Genomic DNA, 16,718 nt, shown 5'->3' on the forward strand with positions numbered 1-16,718 from the left:
ATTGTAATGAAGTGAGTCAACTGAATTCTTTCATTTCTCTGTGCATAGAAAAGTTACATTTACACTACCCTGCAGTCTATTATGTGTGCTACTAAGTACACTCTTAGACATGGTATCATGTCTAAAAGAAGTTAAATCTTTTATTTAATTATTAATGTTAATTAAGTGATTTAAAAATACTTTATTGCTAAAAAAAAATGCTAACCATTATCTGAGCTTTCAGGGGGTCATCCTCTTTTTCCTGGCCTTGTCTCCACGCTGATGGCTGACTGATCAGGGTGGTGCCTGCTGAAGGCTGAGACGGCTGGATTAAGTTCTTAAAATAAGACAGCAGCAATGAGGTTTGTCACGCTGATTGACTCTCCCTTTCATGAACGACTCCTCTGCAGCACAAGATGCTGTTTGATAGCATTTCACCCACAGTAGAACTTCTTTCAAACTTAGAGTTAATCCTCTCAAACTCTGCCTCTGCTTCATCAACTAAATTTATGGAATATTCTAAATTGTTTCTTGTTATTTCAGCAATTGTCACAGAATCTTTACCAGGAGTAGTTTCCATCTCAAAAAACCACTTTCTCTGCTCATCCATAAGAAGCAACTCCTCATCCTTCAATTTTTACCATGAGAGGCAGCAATTCAGTCACATCTTCAAGCCCCACTTCCAGCTCTAGTCCTTTTGCTATTTCTACCTCACCTGCAGTTCCTTCCACACAGTAGCTGCACAGCATAATAAACCAAAGTGCAATACAGGGAGGTATGCAAATTATATAATAAAATTCTTTAAGAAAAATAACTAATATTAATTGAGCACTTAGTAGGTACTATGCTAAATACCTTACATTTATCGTCTAATTTGATCTACTCAATAACACTGTTAGGTAAGTATAATCATGTCCACTTTACCCAGGAGGGAAGTAAGGTTAAATAATTTGTCTGTGGTCATAAAGCCAGTAAGCAGTGCAAACATGATTCAAACCATATCAGTCAGACTAGATAGTCTACACTTTTAATCCCTATGTTAACATCTCCATGTGCTGGGCCGTCAGGTCCTCCAACATCAGTTTTGTAATCTCAATTGAATGCAAGAGTAAACTGAGACTCAGAAAAATTAAACAACCTGCCCAAGTTCACACAGTCTATAATTGGGCTTTCTCCAAAACTCAAGCCATTTCTAAGTATGATGGTATTTCTCGTTTGATATAACTGTGGCTCTCACCGTTTTGATGGGAGATCTCCAGGGCAAGAAAAAGCCTCTTGACACAGAACAGATTCTCAATAGATAGCTGTGGAATAAAGAGAACATATGGAAAAAGGGCTAGTCTATATTTTTAACTTCACAATGATGGTCAAAGGAATCTGCTCATGCTGGAGACTGAGCTGCCACAAGCCTGCAATTCTGGAAACTAATTGGGCAGCAAGTCAGGGGAATCACCTTACATGTAGTTCATGATACAGACCCCAGAAGGCATCTCTGGGCTGAATATCTTTGTATGGGGAAATGGGCATCCTCATAATCTGCTGGTACAAGTGCCAACTGGAGTGAACTTTTCATGGGGCAACCTGGCGATGCTTCTCAAAAACCTTACACACACACACACACACACACACACACGCACACACAAACCCTTATGTCCCAATAACACCTCATCTAAGAATTTGTGTTACGGAAAAGATTGGAAACAACCTAAACATTCAGTAATAAAAGAGTAATTATGGTATAGTCATAGAACACGGTAATTATGGTGCAGTGCTGATTGATGTTGCTTTTTATTATTGTTCTAGATAAAGGTCATGATATAAAGCAAAAAATAAAACCAGTTACAAGGCAGTTCACAGCAAGAGAAATGCAAGTGGCCAGTAGGTATATGAGAGGATAGTTAATCTCATTCAGAATGTAAAGTGATGCAAATGAAAGCAAGAAAACATTTTTCACTATGTTATTGACAGAGTTGCCCAGTGGGTAGGGAAATAGGCACTCTTAAGGCACAGAGTTGTTGAAAGTATAGATTCTGATACATTTTGGGGGCAATTTGGCAATTAAAATTAAATTTACATTTTTTAAATATATACCCCCTTTTTTGACCTAGCAATTTTACTTTGTCCTATAGAAATACATATATATACAGATATATTCATTACAGCACAAACTATGGTAGCAAAAAACTTGGAAACAAGTTAAATGTTCACCAATAGCCAAATGATTAAATAATGTTAGAACATTCATAGAACATTCAAACAGTGAAACATAGGAACACCTTTAGTGATGTCAACCTTGATGTGCTTTTTTGCAGAGGTGTTTATATTAGTCAGGGTGCAGCCAGGAACACAAAACTCACATTAGATGATCAAAAGAATTTAATACAAGAATTAACTATGAAAGTTTAGAGGCAACTATTTTATATCCAGAGGGTGGGGATCCAAGGACACAGGCAGCTTTCAGGCGAGGCACAGGCAGGCAGGGAGTTGGGAGGGCAGGGTCAAGTTTCCTCTATCCAAGAGATAACTCAAGCATCATTCTCTTATCCCTTTCCTTTGTGGGGCCTTCATAATGCTAGACAATCTATTTTCCTGAAAATTGTCTAGTTATGGTCTAAAGGAAAGATGCTTCAAACAAACATTAATACAAGCTTTATAATGTCTCAATAGAAAGTTATATGCATGGTTACTAATACTAGATTATTCTGTGTTAACTGTGAACTGTGACACTATGTATAAGCTGCTATACAGATAAAGGAACCAGAACAGAATATAGCATTGATTATTTCTATAATCATTATGATTTTCACAACCCTGAACATGCAATAGAAGTAGACAACAAACTTTTATTTCTGTTAGTAAAGTACTCAAACACATCCCTAAAATATTTAACTTTTGAACTAGACCTTTGAACTAAGCAGAAAGTAAGCATTTGCCCTCTCCCATACCTTAAAAAAACAATATTCATTATATCTACTAGATGAGTGTCAGAATAAAATCCATATTTGTCTCATTCTAGTATATTTATGTCTTTTAAAAGCCCAGAGGGATGTTAAAATATTCCATTAAGAATTTAAGTGACAGAAGTGGCAATTATTACTCTAAAGTTACAAAAAATCAATCTAGTTCTTAAGTAGAAGTAAGAATGTTCTTGATTGATACTTGGTCTTTGTTATCCAGAATCCCCAGCAACAGATTCTAAGACTTGTCATGTTAATACTTTTAACAGAATTACATACAACATGCATTTATCATACAGGCATACATTTTCTGATGGCTGAAGGAGACTTAAAATCACACATTAACTTGTTAAGTACTTCTAACCAATCACTGAAATAAGACACATTTAAAGACTTAAGCCTACGACATACCCTGCCCTTCTTTAAACTCCGTTTTTTCAGACATTTTTCCTTTCCTGCTCATTTTGGCATCTGGAACATGATAAACCCTTGCTCGATCATTTAGAAACATCGAGGTGCAGGAGTCCAGAAACAGTCAACCTAGTATGAAAAGTTTTAAAAAGCCTTCAATTTATGATTCATTTTAAAGAATCTCTGATGGTCATGTGACTTACATATATCAAAGTGTGGCCTATGGATACCTGGGCACCCCCAGGATGTTTTCAGCAGGTCCGTAACCTCAAAAACCATTCTTACAATACTACTAAGTCATTATTTGACTTTTTCCCACTGTATTGCCATTTCCAAAGATGGTGCAAAAGTGTTAGTGGATAACACTGCTAGTGCCTAAATACAATCATGGCACCAAAACCAAAGTGTGCTAGCAGTCAATGTATTTTTTAGTTCTAAGTGTTTGCAGTTTATTACTCATGAATGTTCCTGATGAAGCAGTAAAAATTATTAATTGTATTAAATCTTGGCCCCAGGGGCTCATGGACCACACTTTGAAAATCAATGATCTAACCAGTGACAGAAAACAGTGCGGGTAAATGTGGCTGAAAGGAAAACAAGATGGTGGCCAGTTGTATTTGTATGTTTCTCTTCCAATCAATCTCTCCTCTTCAGTCTTTAGCACTATAGCTAATGGCCCACACTCTCTGGCTGTTTCTTTGGAGAAAATGAATTTGAAGTTCTTAACAACTAAACTTCCAGAACACACCTATTTCTAAGTTGGGGCCTGCCTGTAATATGCAGTGTTTTCTAGAAATAAAATTGCCTGGAATGGATATGAATATTTATTATTATACAGAACAGACATTAAGTAAGTGGAAACATTAGCTATCAATAAAACCTACATCCTTGAGCTATGAACATAAAACTTAATTTGAAATCTTAGTATACCATGCAGTTGAATACAGTACTCCCCACACCTGATTCCCAAAAAAAACCCAGCACTGTATTCAAGTTAGTTCCTAAATAATATTAGCATTTTTATCTCCTACCTGAATTCTGACCAAAAGCCTTTTCTGCTGCTCTCAGAGATTCCAGGAGTTTAAGAAATGTGATACAATCATACTGAGAAAGATACTGCAGCAAAGTTCGTAGTATCTTCAAATCCTGAACCAAGGATTTAGTCTTGGCTCCAAGCTGGTGCCACAAAGGATCCAGATAATGGCAGATTGTCTAAAATAAGGGTAAAATTTAATATTGCTAAAAATATGTTCTATATAGCTACTGTTAACACTATAGTCTCAATAAACATTATCCCTGTGTACCGAAAAATGGTTAGAATAGTAAATTTTATGTTCACGTATATTTTGTCACACACATACAAAAAATTCAAAACATTATCTCCCAAGGAGGTGGACAGAAAATTTTAGTTCCTAAGATTCTAATAATGTTTTTCAAAAATGACAGAGTATCTTATCACTAGAATCTTTATGATCAGATAGTCAATTCATAATTATCTACATTTACTTTATTGGTCAGGAGAGAAAAGACCTGATAAGAATCAGATAATCAATTGTTTGTTTTTATGAAAAGTCAAAGCAGGTAGCTCAGAAACACTCAATTTCTGCCAAGGTGGGCTGAGATCTTATCCTGGATAGATAAAGATGTGGGATCCAGTCAGAGAGATGATGAAGCTGAAGGCATAAACCAGGGAAACAATGTGGTATCAAATTAAACAGCAATGTATCAAATTAAACAACAATGTATCTTAACTTGGTGGCATAAAATATTTGTTAATTTTTTTACCACTGTGCTTCATGGATGGGAAGATATTTGTTAAATTAACACTGGGTTAAGTTTGAATATCTTTTAAGATCCTAAAACGTTGCCTAAAACACAGAACAGCTTTTTGTATATACTATGTGGGTTATGTGGGTGTACAAACACACACACACACACACACACACACACACACACACACAGACACACACACATACACACACACTTGCTGTCCTTTACAAACTGACTCTGTAATTAAAAAAGATGATACACAACATGATAGGAAAGCAGTATCACTACATGGCATCTTATCTAACAAACTTAATACTGAGCAGGAATAATACTTAGAAGATTTATTGCTCAAAACACAACTCTTGTGAAAATGAAGTGCTACTACTAATGATTACTCCAGGACAATAGGCAGATACCAAGGCTGTCTTAGATATACTGGGACATATATTTGCATGCTTGTTTTATAAAACCATCTACAAAAATTAAATTTTCTAACAAGATCCAAGTTGTATGTAGATTTGGTTACTAAAAGTAACTTTGATTTTTACTAGCCAGGGGATGATAAACAGAGATTTAGTGCAAAACATACTAGGCTACATTTTGTTTTTCTAGGAATATACAGTCTATTAAAAGAATGTGAAGATGTGGGATTTTTTTTTGGTTTCACTATGCCCTAAGCTTTAAGAGTAGAGGAAGAAAATACATGAAATTAGTCTTATGTATCATTATTCCACAGTAAAATAATTTTTGGATGAATCAGAGAAATGAGGAGTTACATTTTTCCTTTTCCAGCCACAAAGGGATCGTTTCAGAGTTTAAAAAGGCAGGAACTTGTTCTACCAAAATATCTAAAGTAAGTTGCCTGGAATTTTTAAGAAGTCAGCATTTTCAGGATCTACAATTCAATCTTAGACATTTATGTGTCTGTATTAATATTAATCTATGATGAAAAAAATCAGTTAGAATAAAAATTCCTTGAACTAAAGTCTTACCATTTTCTCAATTCGGAATGTAATTTTAGGACAGAGCAAGTTTCACATTCCTCAATAGTGAAAACTCATCCAAATTATTTACTCGAAACAAGAGATCATAAATTACAAATGCACTTATGTAAAACTCTTCTACCTGAAGATATCCAAAGGTTGCTTCAGAGCAAAAAGATCTTTTTCTTCATTATACTTAAAATTAGAGTCATGCAGATATGCCAATCCATGTATGTCACTATAAATTATTACTTTCCACTAAACCAAAGAAGCTATACTTTAAATCACTTCCAATTTAATTTTAAAATAACAGCAAATTCCTATTAAGAACATGGCAATACTAAATTAACTTGCATTCTCTACGGTTTTAACAGGACAAGCTATGCTTAAAAGGGAAAAGAAACAGAATACCTTGTCAAAGGATTTTCCAATAGTGTTTTCTAAAGATAAATATTCAACTTCAAGTGACGAGTTATAGCACTTCAGTTCCTTCAAACATGCATTTAAGATGTTCAGTATGGCAGTCTGTATAGGAAGCATGGCTGGTGTCATAGAGACATGAATTTCTAGGACTTCAGGTTTGTGCTGTTCTAAAAATGAGTTTACTGCTACATGGAACCTAAAAAGACAAACGTTTTTGAAATATTTTCTAGAGTTTCAAGAGCTGCATATTTCTGGTTTAAAACTCTAATGGTTTCTCTGTAAATGCAATTAAGAAACAAAATGGAAGGCCAAATGGCAAAGTTTTCAGGAATACTTTTAATCTCAGTGAATGAAAGTATTATTCAAAACCCAGCACCTGTTTTTATTTTCTTACGAGAACACAGCTGCCCTCATTGTTTATGTATTCTCTATGGCTGCTTTCATGCTCTAACAGTAGACTTGAATAATTGTGGCAGATGGCAGAGCCTGCAAAGCCCAAAATATTTACTATCTGGCTTTTTATGGGAAAAGTACATTGATCCCTGAAAAAAGGTATCATCAAGAAAGAAAAAAGACCACAACCACCCTTAAATAAGATACAGTGTAACCAAAACACAAATTAGCATAGGCAGCAAAATGGTTGAAAGTTGAAACCTGTGGCTTTTTTCCTAGAAGTTATATAAAACTTCTTCAAGATCTTTGTTTTATTTCATTGTTTTCCAAATGGAAGTGGAAGTCTTAGCCCATATAAATCTCTAGTTCACTGGCCACTGTTGTGTATGTGTCTCTCGAGCCCTGAGGGTTCCACTAAATGTACAAGAAGTAATATAGTGGCTGCCCTTGGAGAGATTTGATGGGGTACCAGAAAAAGACTATCAAATCTCTCTCTCCTTTAAAAGAATCACAAATGTGGCACCCATACACTTAACTTTGGAAGCACTTGTTATGAGCCTGCCTACCACATGCCAAGCACAATCACAGTACATTTTACATTACATTCACTGAAGTGCAAAACTGAATTACAGCAGATGCGCTCACAGATGTCTGTCACATAATGCTGTTTAGCTTGGCCACAGATACAACTTCCTTACGAAGAGATTTCTCATGATTCTTTCCATGTGACAAAAACCAGTGTCAAAGGCGACAGCATTGTCTGTGAAAGCTTTAATGAAGCCACGTTTGTTTTTCTGGCAGCACAGGCGCAAGATGAATGCTTCTTGACAGGACTTGATGATTCTGTGAGCTCTGTACACCAAGATGCCTGAGGGAGGAAGTTACCATTTATTTCACAGAACAGACATGGAATTTTCCCGCTCGTGTTCATTCACTAACTTGTCCCATTTTTCTTCAGCACCTGCATAAACTTGGGCAGGAACTGTTCTAGGCTGGGGACACAGCCGTGGACTAACAGATGCAAACCCCTGTCCTCATGACACTTACGATAAGCAATATAAAGAAGTACATACAATATTTGGTAGCATACAAGGTGATGAGTGCTAAGTAGAAAAATTAACCAGAGGAGAAGAGGGAGTATGTGTGAGGTATGATGGTGGGCTGCAACTTTAGACAGGGGGGCCTCACATCTGAGTAGAGGCTTAGGTGAAGTCGAGGACGTGAGCTGTGGGCCAAGAGGGCTCCAGGCTGAGGAAGCAACAAAGAACAAAGGCCCTGGGGTGAGGAGTGTCTGAAATGGTGGAAGACTTTCTGAAAGCAAAGTGGGTCACTGATTTTCCTTTTATATCTGAATCAGCTGTGGGCTACATAAAAGAGTTGCATTTCAGAAGTCTGGGCAACATCTGTGTTGCCTACTAGAATAATTCAGTTATTAGAAGCAGAGTATATTCCATCAAGAGATAAATTAGTCTACTGAAAATACTAACCTTTAATGACTATATTATATTTAATACATCTGGTTTTTTTTGGAGATGGTATGATAGTGACACCTTTGAATCACAAGAACAAGCACAGTTATACATGTTTCCTTATTTATAAAATGAGAGCCCTCGACCAGATGATGGATCTACCTATCATCTATCTATAAAATGTCTATATAATGTATATATATGTGCCATTTTGGTGCAGTGTGATTAGTGATAAATTAGGGAGAGACATGTGATGATATACAAGTGCATAAAAGTCATCTCCAGATCAGAAGTGCAATTATTTATGACGATTCTGTCTTCTGGACTTAAATCAAGCCAGTTACCTTTTACATGTGTGTATAAATGTGCTCACGTGTTTTTGTTCCAGTTGTCATCATTCCTAGAGTTTGGAAAATGACACTAATAGTAATTTATGATTGCTTCTAGTAGTTCAATACACTCAATGCAGATTCTATATTTTGGTGTTTAAAGTTTGGATTGAGAGGATGGAGTTAAAATTTATTCTATCTAAACAAACTGGTTTCCAAATACAGTAAAAATAAAGAGTGTTACTTAGAGAATTTGTAGATAAAGGATTTAAAGTTTGGATTGAGAGGATGGAGTTAAAATTTATTCTATCTAAACAAACTGGTTTCCAAAATACAGTAAAAATAAAGAGTGTTACTTAGGAATTTGTAGATAAAGGATTTTGAGTTACCCATGTATATAGCTAATTTCCTACTCAGAAAAGATTTTCTACCCAGTAGGTGGGCTTTTCCAAGTATTGTACTGGGCCACATTTGCTGGCCTGCATTGAAATATTACGTGAAGTTAAAAATAATAAAAATGGACTTTTAAAGAAAAGGAGACCCTTAATTTAAGGAAATGTGCTCTAAAAGGTTGTCATTCTTTTAGAACCCAGAAGGAGGAAGAAGAGAATATTATATCCCAGGCACTGGGTTTGAGTACTTTTACAGTTTTTTATTTTATTTAACCCTTAGAATGATTCTATAGGGTAGGTATTATTATGTGACCACGGAAAGACAACTTGATCAAACAACTTGATCAAGGTCATCCAGCAAGTAATGGGAAACCAGAGGTTCCAAATCATGTGCAACTGACAAGCCAGGACCTTCCCTTTAAAATATAAAAATGAAAACACCATAAGCAGGTTATATTTCTGGAGGCAAGTCAAGAGTCCCACAAAAGCATACTTAAATTTTTATGCACCGATCACAGCTCCTATTTCATATTGTAATTACTTCTTTCCATCTATCTGCTCCACTAAACTGCTTGGGGACAAGAGCATTCTAACAAGCAGAAATCACACAAATGTTTGCAATGTGCCATGCATGATGCTAAGAATCTGACATGCATTATCTCATCTCACCATCACAACAACCTTAGAAGGGAGGTACTATTACTGTTGTCAATTGACAGATGAGTAAACTGAGTCACATGGAAATTAAGAAACTTGCCCAGGGTCACACATTTAGTTCACCGTGAAGATAAGCTCAAACTCAGGGGCAGCCCTAAAAGAGTTCAACCACACTGTGCAATTTATCTTTGTCTTCAGCACCTACCACATTCCTGCCAAACATGGGACACGTGGTGAACTACACGTTTGTTGAATAAATGCAAAGCCGAATTATGGCATGGTGGGCACAAATCTAACATGAGTTACTTTTTTTAAGTGTCCTATAGAAAGTGTGCTCTGAGTTCTGTTTGGAGCTGTTTTAGGAGGGAAAGCATCCTCCTGTCCTCACTCTTTTCAAAGTACAATCTGGGTAGATACACAGTTCTCTCATTGTTTAGGAGATGTGGTTGACAGGTGCCCCTAGGGTGGGCTGGGGGTGGTGATAATGGCTAGTAACAAGGGCAAGTTAGGGCTGGGGACATACAGCACTTCCCAAATGATCCATGCTTTGGGGACTGCTCTTTGGTCTGTAAAAGCTGGGGTGAAAGCACAAATAGGCTCCTGGGACATGATCCCAGGTGGTAGAGAATTTGAAGGAATTCCTTTTTTGCATTCATTTGCTTTCTATTCAGCTGAGCAGCAGTGGCAGCTCCAGCTTCATCACTGGTTGGAACTAATCAGAAATGGGCATGGAATCTGGCATTTTTAATCAGGAACTACCCATAAGCTATGGACATTGCTTTGATTCAAATTGCTCTCTGCCTCATTAGGTTGAACTGTTCCTGTATATCTGAGTAATACTGACATCTAGTGGTAGTTTCAACACTTTGTTTTCATTATACCAATTAAAAAACAGCTTATAAGCAGCAAACAGTAAAAGAATTTACCACATATTAAGATTTCTAGTTACAAAAAGACAATACTTTTTTTGCTGTTATTTATGAATTGTATATGATGTACCAGGCACCATTCTAACTAACTGATTTATTTTATCTGTCTTAGTCCTCATGATAACTCTAGGAGCACCTTAATCTCTCAATTTAAGACATGAGAAAGATGGAGGCTCACGCAATTAGGTAACTTGTCTGTCAGCAGTAGCATTACCAGTCAGAGCCAGGTAAGTCTGACCACACATGCTTGTGCCATAGCTTGTAACAATTAGTGATGCTATGAAAGTATAATGAAACTTTTCCTTCATCAGTTTATTATGAACCATATAAAGCATCCATTCATACATTTGCTTATTAACTATTTCTTCAGGATCATCTAAGTCTTGGGCAAGAAGATAGATACGGTGGGAAGTACAATTAAGAATTTCATTTTCTCTCTGCCCTCCAGAGGTTCACCAGATCCCAGGATAGCCATGAATCATTCATCCAACAGATATGTGTGTAGTACCTGCTTTGGACCAGTGACTTCGTCTGGGATGAGTAAGTTGTTCCTTGTGCTTACGAAGCTTATTATCTCATGAGTGAGACGAGCAAATAAACAGCAAATACAGTGTAGTGTTTTGAAGCACTATCACTAGGGAGAAGCACAAGGTAACTTGAGGTCACAGAAGCAGGGCCCCTGAATTAATTTTAGTTAAATCATCAAAGGTTTCTGAAAGGACAAATAATAACGAAAAATAATTCACGTTCTATGTGAATTCTAGCTAAGATTAAACCATTCCTCTCAAAATAACTAAGCAACTATATGGTTTAATTTCAAATGAAGGGACAAAACAGTATTTAAACAGGAAAACCAAATATTTTAGGAAATATACAAAGAATATTTAATAAATGCTTCAAGTCTGATCAGGTTTGAAAAGCAAAGGCCAGCCAACTACTATGTGTTTACTGGATATGAGCTGAGAAAACAAATAAAAGTCAGTCTCACATTAAGTTACTTATTCAGGCCACAAATATTTATTGAGCATCTAAAATGTGTCTGGTATTGTACTAATGCCTTGGACACACATGGTTGAGCAAAAACGCCTACTGCTACCCACAAGAAGATTCTAGTTTAGAGTAACAGAGGGGACAGACACTCCAAAAGTGCAGATTTATATACAAATAATAAGGTTTCTTACCAGTAATTAAATCTGAAGGAATTCTATCAGTCAAGAAATCAACCACAAGTATTCGACTGGTTGCAAATATCACACCGCCTTGTGTGTAACCCTCATAGCGACTGTTACTTGGGATTTCATTTGTTACATGGCGTGGGAGGTGTTCCTTCTATCTTCAGCTGATGGATAAAATATTCCTAAATCAAATCAAACTTGATTAGTAGGTTTAAAACTGGGCAGCTTTTATTAGGGGGCATCATTTGCATTTAAAATGATGGGCTGCCCTTTCTCAGAGATAACAAACAATAATAAATCCACAAATTAAGTTCCTCTTTCACGGTGATCAACCAACCACTCTACATTTAACCAGAGTTTTGTTTTTGGGTATGCATTAAGGAAATCATTGCCCTTGAGATTTTACTAGCATTTTAACAACAAAAAAGACTTTTTTAAAACCCTGGGTTCAAAGACTTCTGCTACCTAGAAATACTTCCCACCCAAGCCAGGTTTTGCAGGCAAGCTAGTACAGTGTGGGGAGGTAATAAGGAATCCTTTTCCCAGGCAGGGTTTAGTCTATTATCTGTCTCCATCCACCCTAGAGGGGATTTCATAACGCTAGTATATCCCCTTTCCGTCCTTCTCAGCGGCTCCATCCTCCTTACCCCCAGGTATCCCACCCCAATATCCTCAGCTTCCAGCTCCCTTCAATTCTGACCCCATGCCCCTCTTCCCACAGCCCGGGTGACCCCTTCAGTCCCTCCTCTTACCTGGAGGGCTCGTCCCAGCCTCCGCGGCTCCTTTCACACGTCCCCATTACCCCCCAGAGGTTCCTCCATCCCCATCATCGTTCCGTTTCACAGACCCTATCCCTCTGACCCCAGCAAGCCCTGAATATCCGGCTCTGGGATTCCCTCGCTATTCCTACGCACACCCACCTCCAGACAACCCCATCCCTTTCAGGGACCTCCCATTCTCCCGGCTTCCCTCCTCAAATGACTCCCATGACCCTCCCAGGTCTCCTCCGCCCCTCCTAGCGTCAGGGACCTGCACCCTCCCCGGGACCCTCCTACCCCATCTGTGTCCACGCACCATGTCAGGGACCTGCATCTGCCTCAGGGACCCCCCATTCAACGCCCTCCCGCCCGCGTCAGGCCCGGCCTCGCCCTCAGAGGCCTCGCGTCCGCTCAGGAGGCCCCGACGCAGCCGAGGTGACGGCACCGCACCTCCTCGGCCGGCTGCGTGTTGAGCACCAGCACCAGGCATGCCGTGTGGCAGCGCAGCCGGAGGAAGTGGTAGAGGAGTTGGTCCGCGCCGAGCCCGCGGGCGTACACGGCCAGCCGGTCCATGCCGAGCAGCTCCAGCACTAGCTGCCGCTCATACTCCAGCAGTGGTGCCATGGCCGTCGGGCGAGCCGGTATGCCCGGCTCCATTGGCGCCCTTCCGGGGCCGCGGCCGAGCTCAGCCGAAAAGAGCCGAGCCCTAAAGGGGAGAGCGGGCCGAGTTTAGCCGGAGAGCCGAGCCCGAGGACGAGAGCCGGCTGGAGGAAGCCGAGAAGAGAGTCGGTCGAAGGAAGCCGAAGAGAGCCGAGAACTGGCCGAGCTCAGCCGAAGAGAGCCGTGCTTGAGACAAGCGTCAGCCGAGCCCGAGAGGACCGGGGCTAGCCGGGCACAGCGGAAGAGCAGAGGCCGAGACGAGCCAATGCTTCGAGTCCCTGGGAGGTACTGGCGCCTCAGACAGGTGTCCCCTCCTGGCCTCAGGCTTCGCCCCCGAGCCTTTAGAGAGCCCACCTTGCTTGGTGGCTTGGGGCTGAGATGCGGGCCGCCTAGTCCTAGACCTAAAACGCAAGCTGCCAAAACGCAAGGAGAGGAGAATTAAATCCAAGGAGCTTAATCCTACGAACTTGACAACGGAAAAGCTAATTGTCAATCTTCCAGGTGAGCCTAGAATTAGTAGTACCTGTAGTGTAGGGTGAGATTTGATTCTTACCTTAGGATTTTTTTAAATAAGCAAAGTGGTTTAATACTTTCAGTTTCTTGTTTCTCTCAAGGTCTGGAATACAGTAAGCTATTTTAAAAAGTCGCCACCAGGTGTCGCCGCAGCAGCCGCATTCCCTCTTGCCGTGGAGGGACATTTTCTAGTACTTGGTCCGCACCACCTAGAAACGCTTGTCAGTCTAACACCCAACCTTCATTGTTAGAACGTAGGAAATAAAAATAAGTTAAAATAAAAATCTCTTGTTATTCCATTACACAGTAATAACCACTGTAACATCATGAAATTTGTACTTTTAGTCTCTTTTCCCCATGTACACACACTCACGGCACAGAGTTCTTATGTTAGGAGATAATAAATAACCTTGACTTAAGTCCTGACTTTGTCACTAACATTTGACAAAACTCTAGACAGGGTATATAATATTATTATACAAAATCCTTTTCTATGGCTGATGACATTCCTGTAATGAGTTTGTACCGTACTTCTTTACCTAATCCTTTACTAAGACATTTATTTTGTTTCCAAACCCCCACTCCAAGTATTATAAATGATACTTCACTGAATATCTTTGTATATAGATTCAACCATGTCCCTAAGACACACAACTTAGAAGTGCATAATTACTGGGATAAAGAGATCAAACATTTATAAGACTATTTATATTCACAGTGCCACATGGTTGGGAAGGGAGGGATAAGGGGGAAAAAGGGGCAGTACAATTAGTACACATAATGTAGCAGGGCTGGTGGATACGGGGAAGGCAGTATAACACAGAGAAGACAAGTAGTGATTCTATAGCATCTTACTACGCTGATGGACAGTGACTGTAATAAGGTATGTGCTGGGGACTTGATAATAGGGGGAGTCTAGTAACCATAATATTGCTCATGTAATTGTACATTAATAATAGCAAAACAAAAATAAAAATAAATGAAAGGCCTTATCCTACAGTAGGGGAAAATATATTTGTAAATGACTCATCTGATAAATGGTTAACATCCAAAATATCTGAAGAATTCATATACCTCAACACCCCCCAAAAAAAAACCCAATAAAAAAATGGACGAAGGAAATCAGGAAAACAATTCCATTCACAATTGCATCAAAAAGAATAAAATACCTAGGAATAAACTTAACCAAGGAAGTGAAAAACCTATGCCCTGAAAACTACAAGACACTCTTAAGAAAAATTAAAGAGGACACTAACAAATGGAAACTCATCCCATGCTCATGGCTAGGAAGAATTAATATTGTCAAAATGGCCATCCTGCCCAAAGCAATGTACAGATTCAATGCAATCCCTATCAAATTACCAACAGCATTCTTCAACAAACTGGAACAAATTTTTCAAAAATTCATATGGAACCACCAAAGACCCCGAATAGCCAAAGCAATCCTGAGAAGGAAGAATAAAGTGGGAGGGATCTCGCTCCCCAACTTCAAGCTCTACTACAAAGCCACAGTAATCAAGACAATTTGGTACTGGCACAAGAACAGAGCCACAGACCAGTGGAACAGAATAGAGACTCCAAACATTAACCCAAACATATATGGTCAATTAATATATGATAAAGGAGCCATGGACATACAATGGGGAAATGACAGTCTCTTCAACAGATGGTGCTGGGAAAACTGGACAGCTACATGTAAGAGAAGGAAACTGGATCACTGTCTAACCCCACACATAAAAGTAAACTCGAAATGGATCAAAGACCTGAATGTAAGTCATGAAACCATAAAACTCTTAGAAAGAAACACAGGCAAAAACCTCTTGGACATAAACATGAGCAACTTATTCATGAACATATCTCCCCAGGCAGGGGAAAGAAAAGCAAAAATGAAGAAATGGAAATATATCAAGCTGAAAATCTTCTGTACAGCAAAGGACACCATCAATAGAACAGAAAGGCATCCTACAATATGGGAGGATATATTCATAAATGACATATCCAACAAGGGGTTGACATCCAAAACACATAAAGAGCTCATGCACCTCAACAAACAAAAAGCAAATAATCCAATTTAAAAATGGGCACAGGGTCCGAACAGACACTTCTCCAAAGAAGAAACTCAGATGGCCAACAGGCCCATGAAAAGATCCTCCACATGGCTAATCATCAGAGAAATGGAAATTAAAACCACAATGAGATACACCTCACACCAGTTAGAACGCCACCATCCAAAAGACAAACAACACATGTTGGCGAGGTTGTGGAGAAAGGGGAACCCTCCTACACTGCTAGTGGAAATGTAAACTAGTTCAACCATTGTGGAAAGCAATATGGAGGTTCCTCAAAAAACTTAAAATAGAAATACCATTTGACCCTAGAATTCGTCTCCTAGGAATTTACCAAAACAAGATTCCAGTTCAAAAAGACATATGCACGCCTATGTTTATTGCAGCACTATTTACAATAGCCAAGAAATAGAAGCAACCTAAATGTCCATCAGTAGCTGAATGGACAAGGAAGAGGTGGTACATATACACAATGGAATATTATTCAGCCATAAGAAGAAAACAAATCCTACCATTTGCAGCAACATGGATGGAGCTAGGGGGTATTATGATTATGGTGAGTGAAATAAGCCAGGTGGAGAAACACAAGTACCAAATGATTTCCCTCCTTTGTGGAGTATAACAACAAAGCAAATCTGAAGGAACAACAGCAGCGGACTCACAGACTCCAAGAAGAGACTAGGGGTTACCAAAGGGGAGGGTTGTGGGAGGGAGAAGAGGATTCAGGGGTATTATGATTGGTGCACATGGAGTGTGTGGGGTCACGGGGAAACAGTGTAGCTCAGAAGACAAGTAGGGACTCCGTGGCATTGTGCTACGCTGGACAGCAGCGGCAATGGGGTCCTGGCGGCGCG

The 16,718-nt window shown here is 39.1% G+C and overlaps 1 pseudogene; it reads right to left on the bottom strand.

Moving 5' to 3' along the window:
* Nucleotides 1–1,737: 1,737 nt before the first annotated feature.
* Nucleotides 1,738–13,293, bottom strand: LOC118967290 (DNA repair endonuclease XPF-like; annotated as a pseudogene).
* Nucleotides 13,294–16,718: the final 3,425 nt, after the last annotated feature.

This window comes from Manis javanica, chromosome 10 (assembly GCF_040802235.1).
Source record: "Manis javanica isolate MJ-LG chromosome 10, MJ_LKY, whole genome shotgun sequence".
NCBI classification, from domain to species: domain Eukaryota; kingdom Metazoa; phylum Chordata; class Mammalia; order Pholidota; family Manidae; genus Manis; species Manis javanica.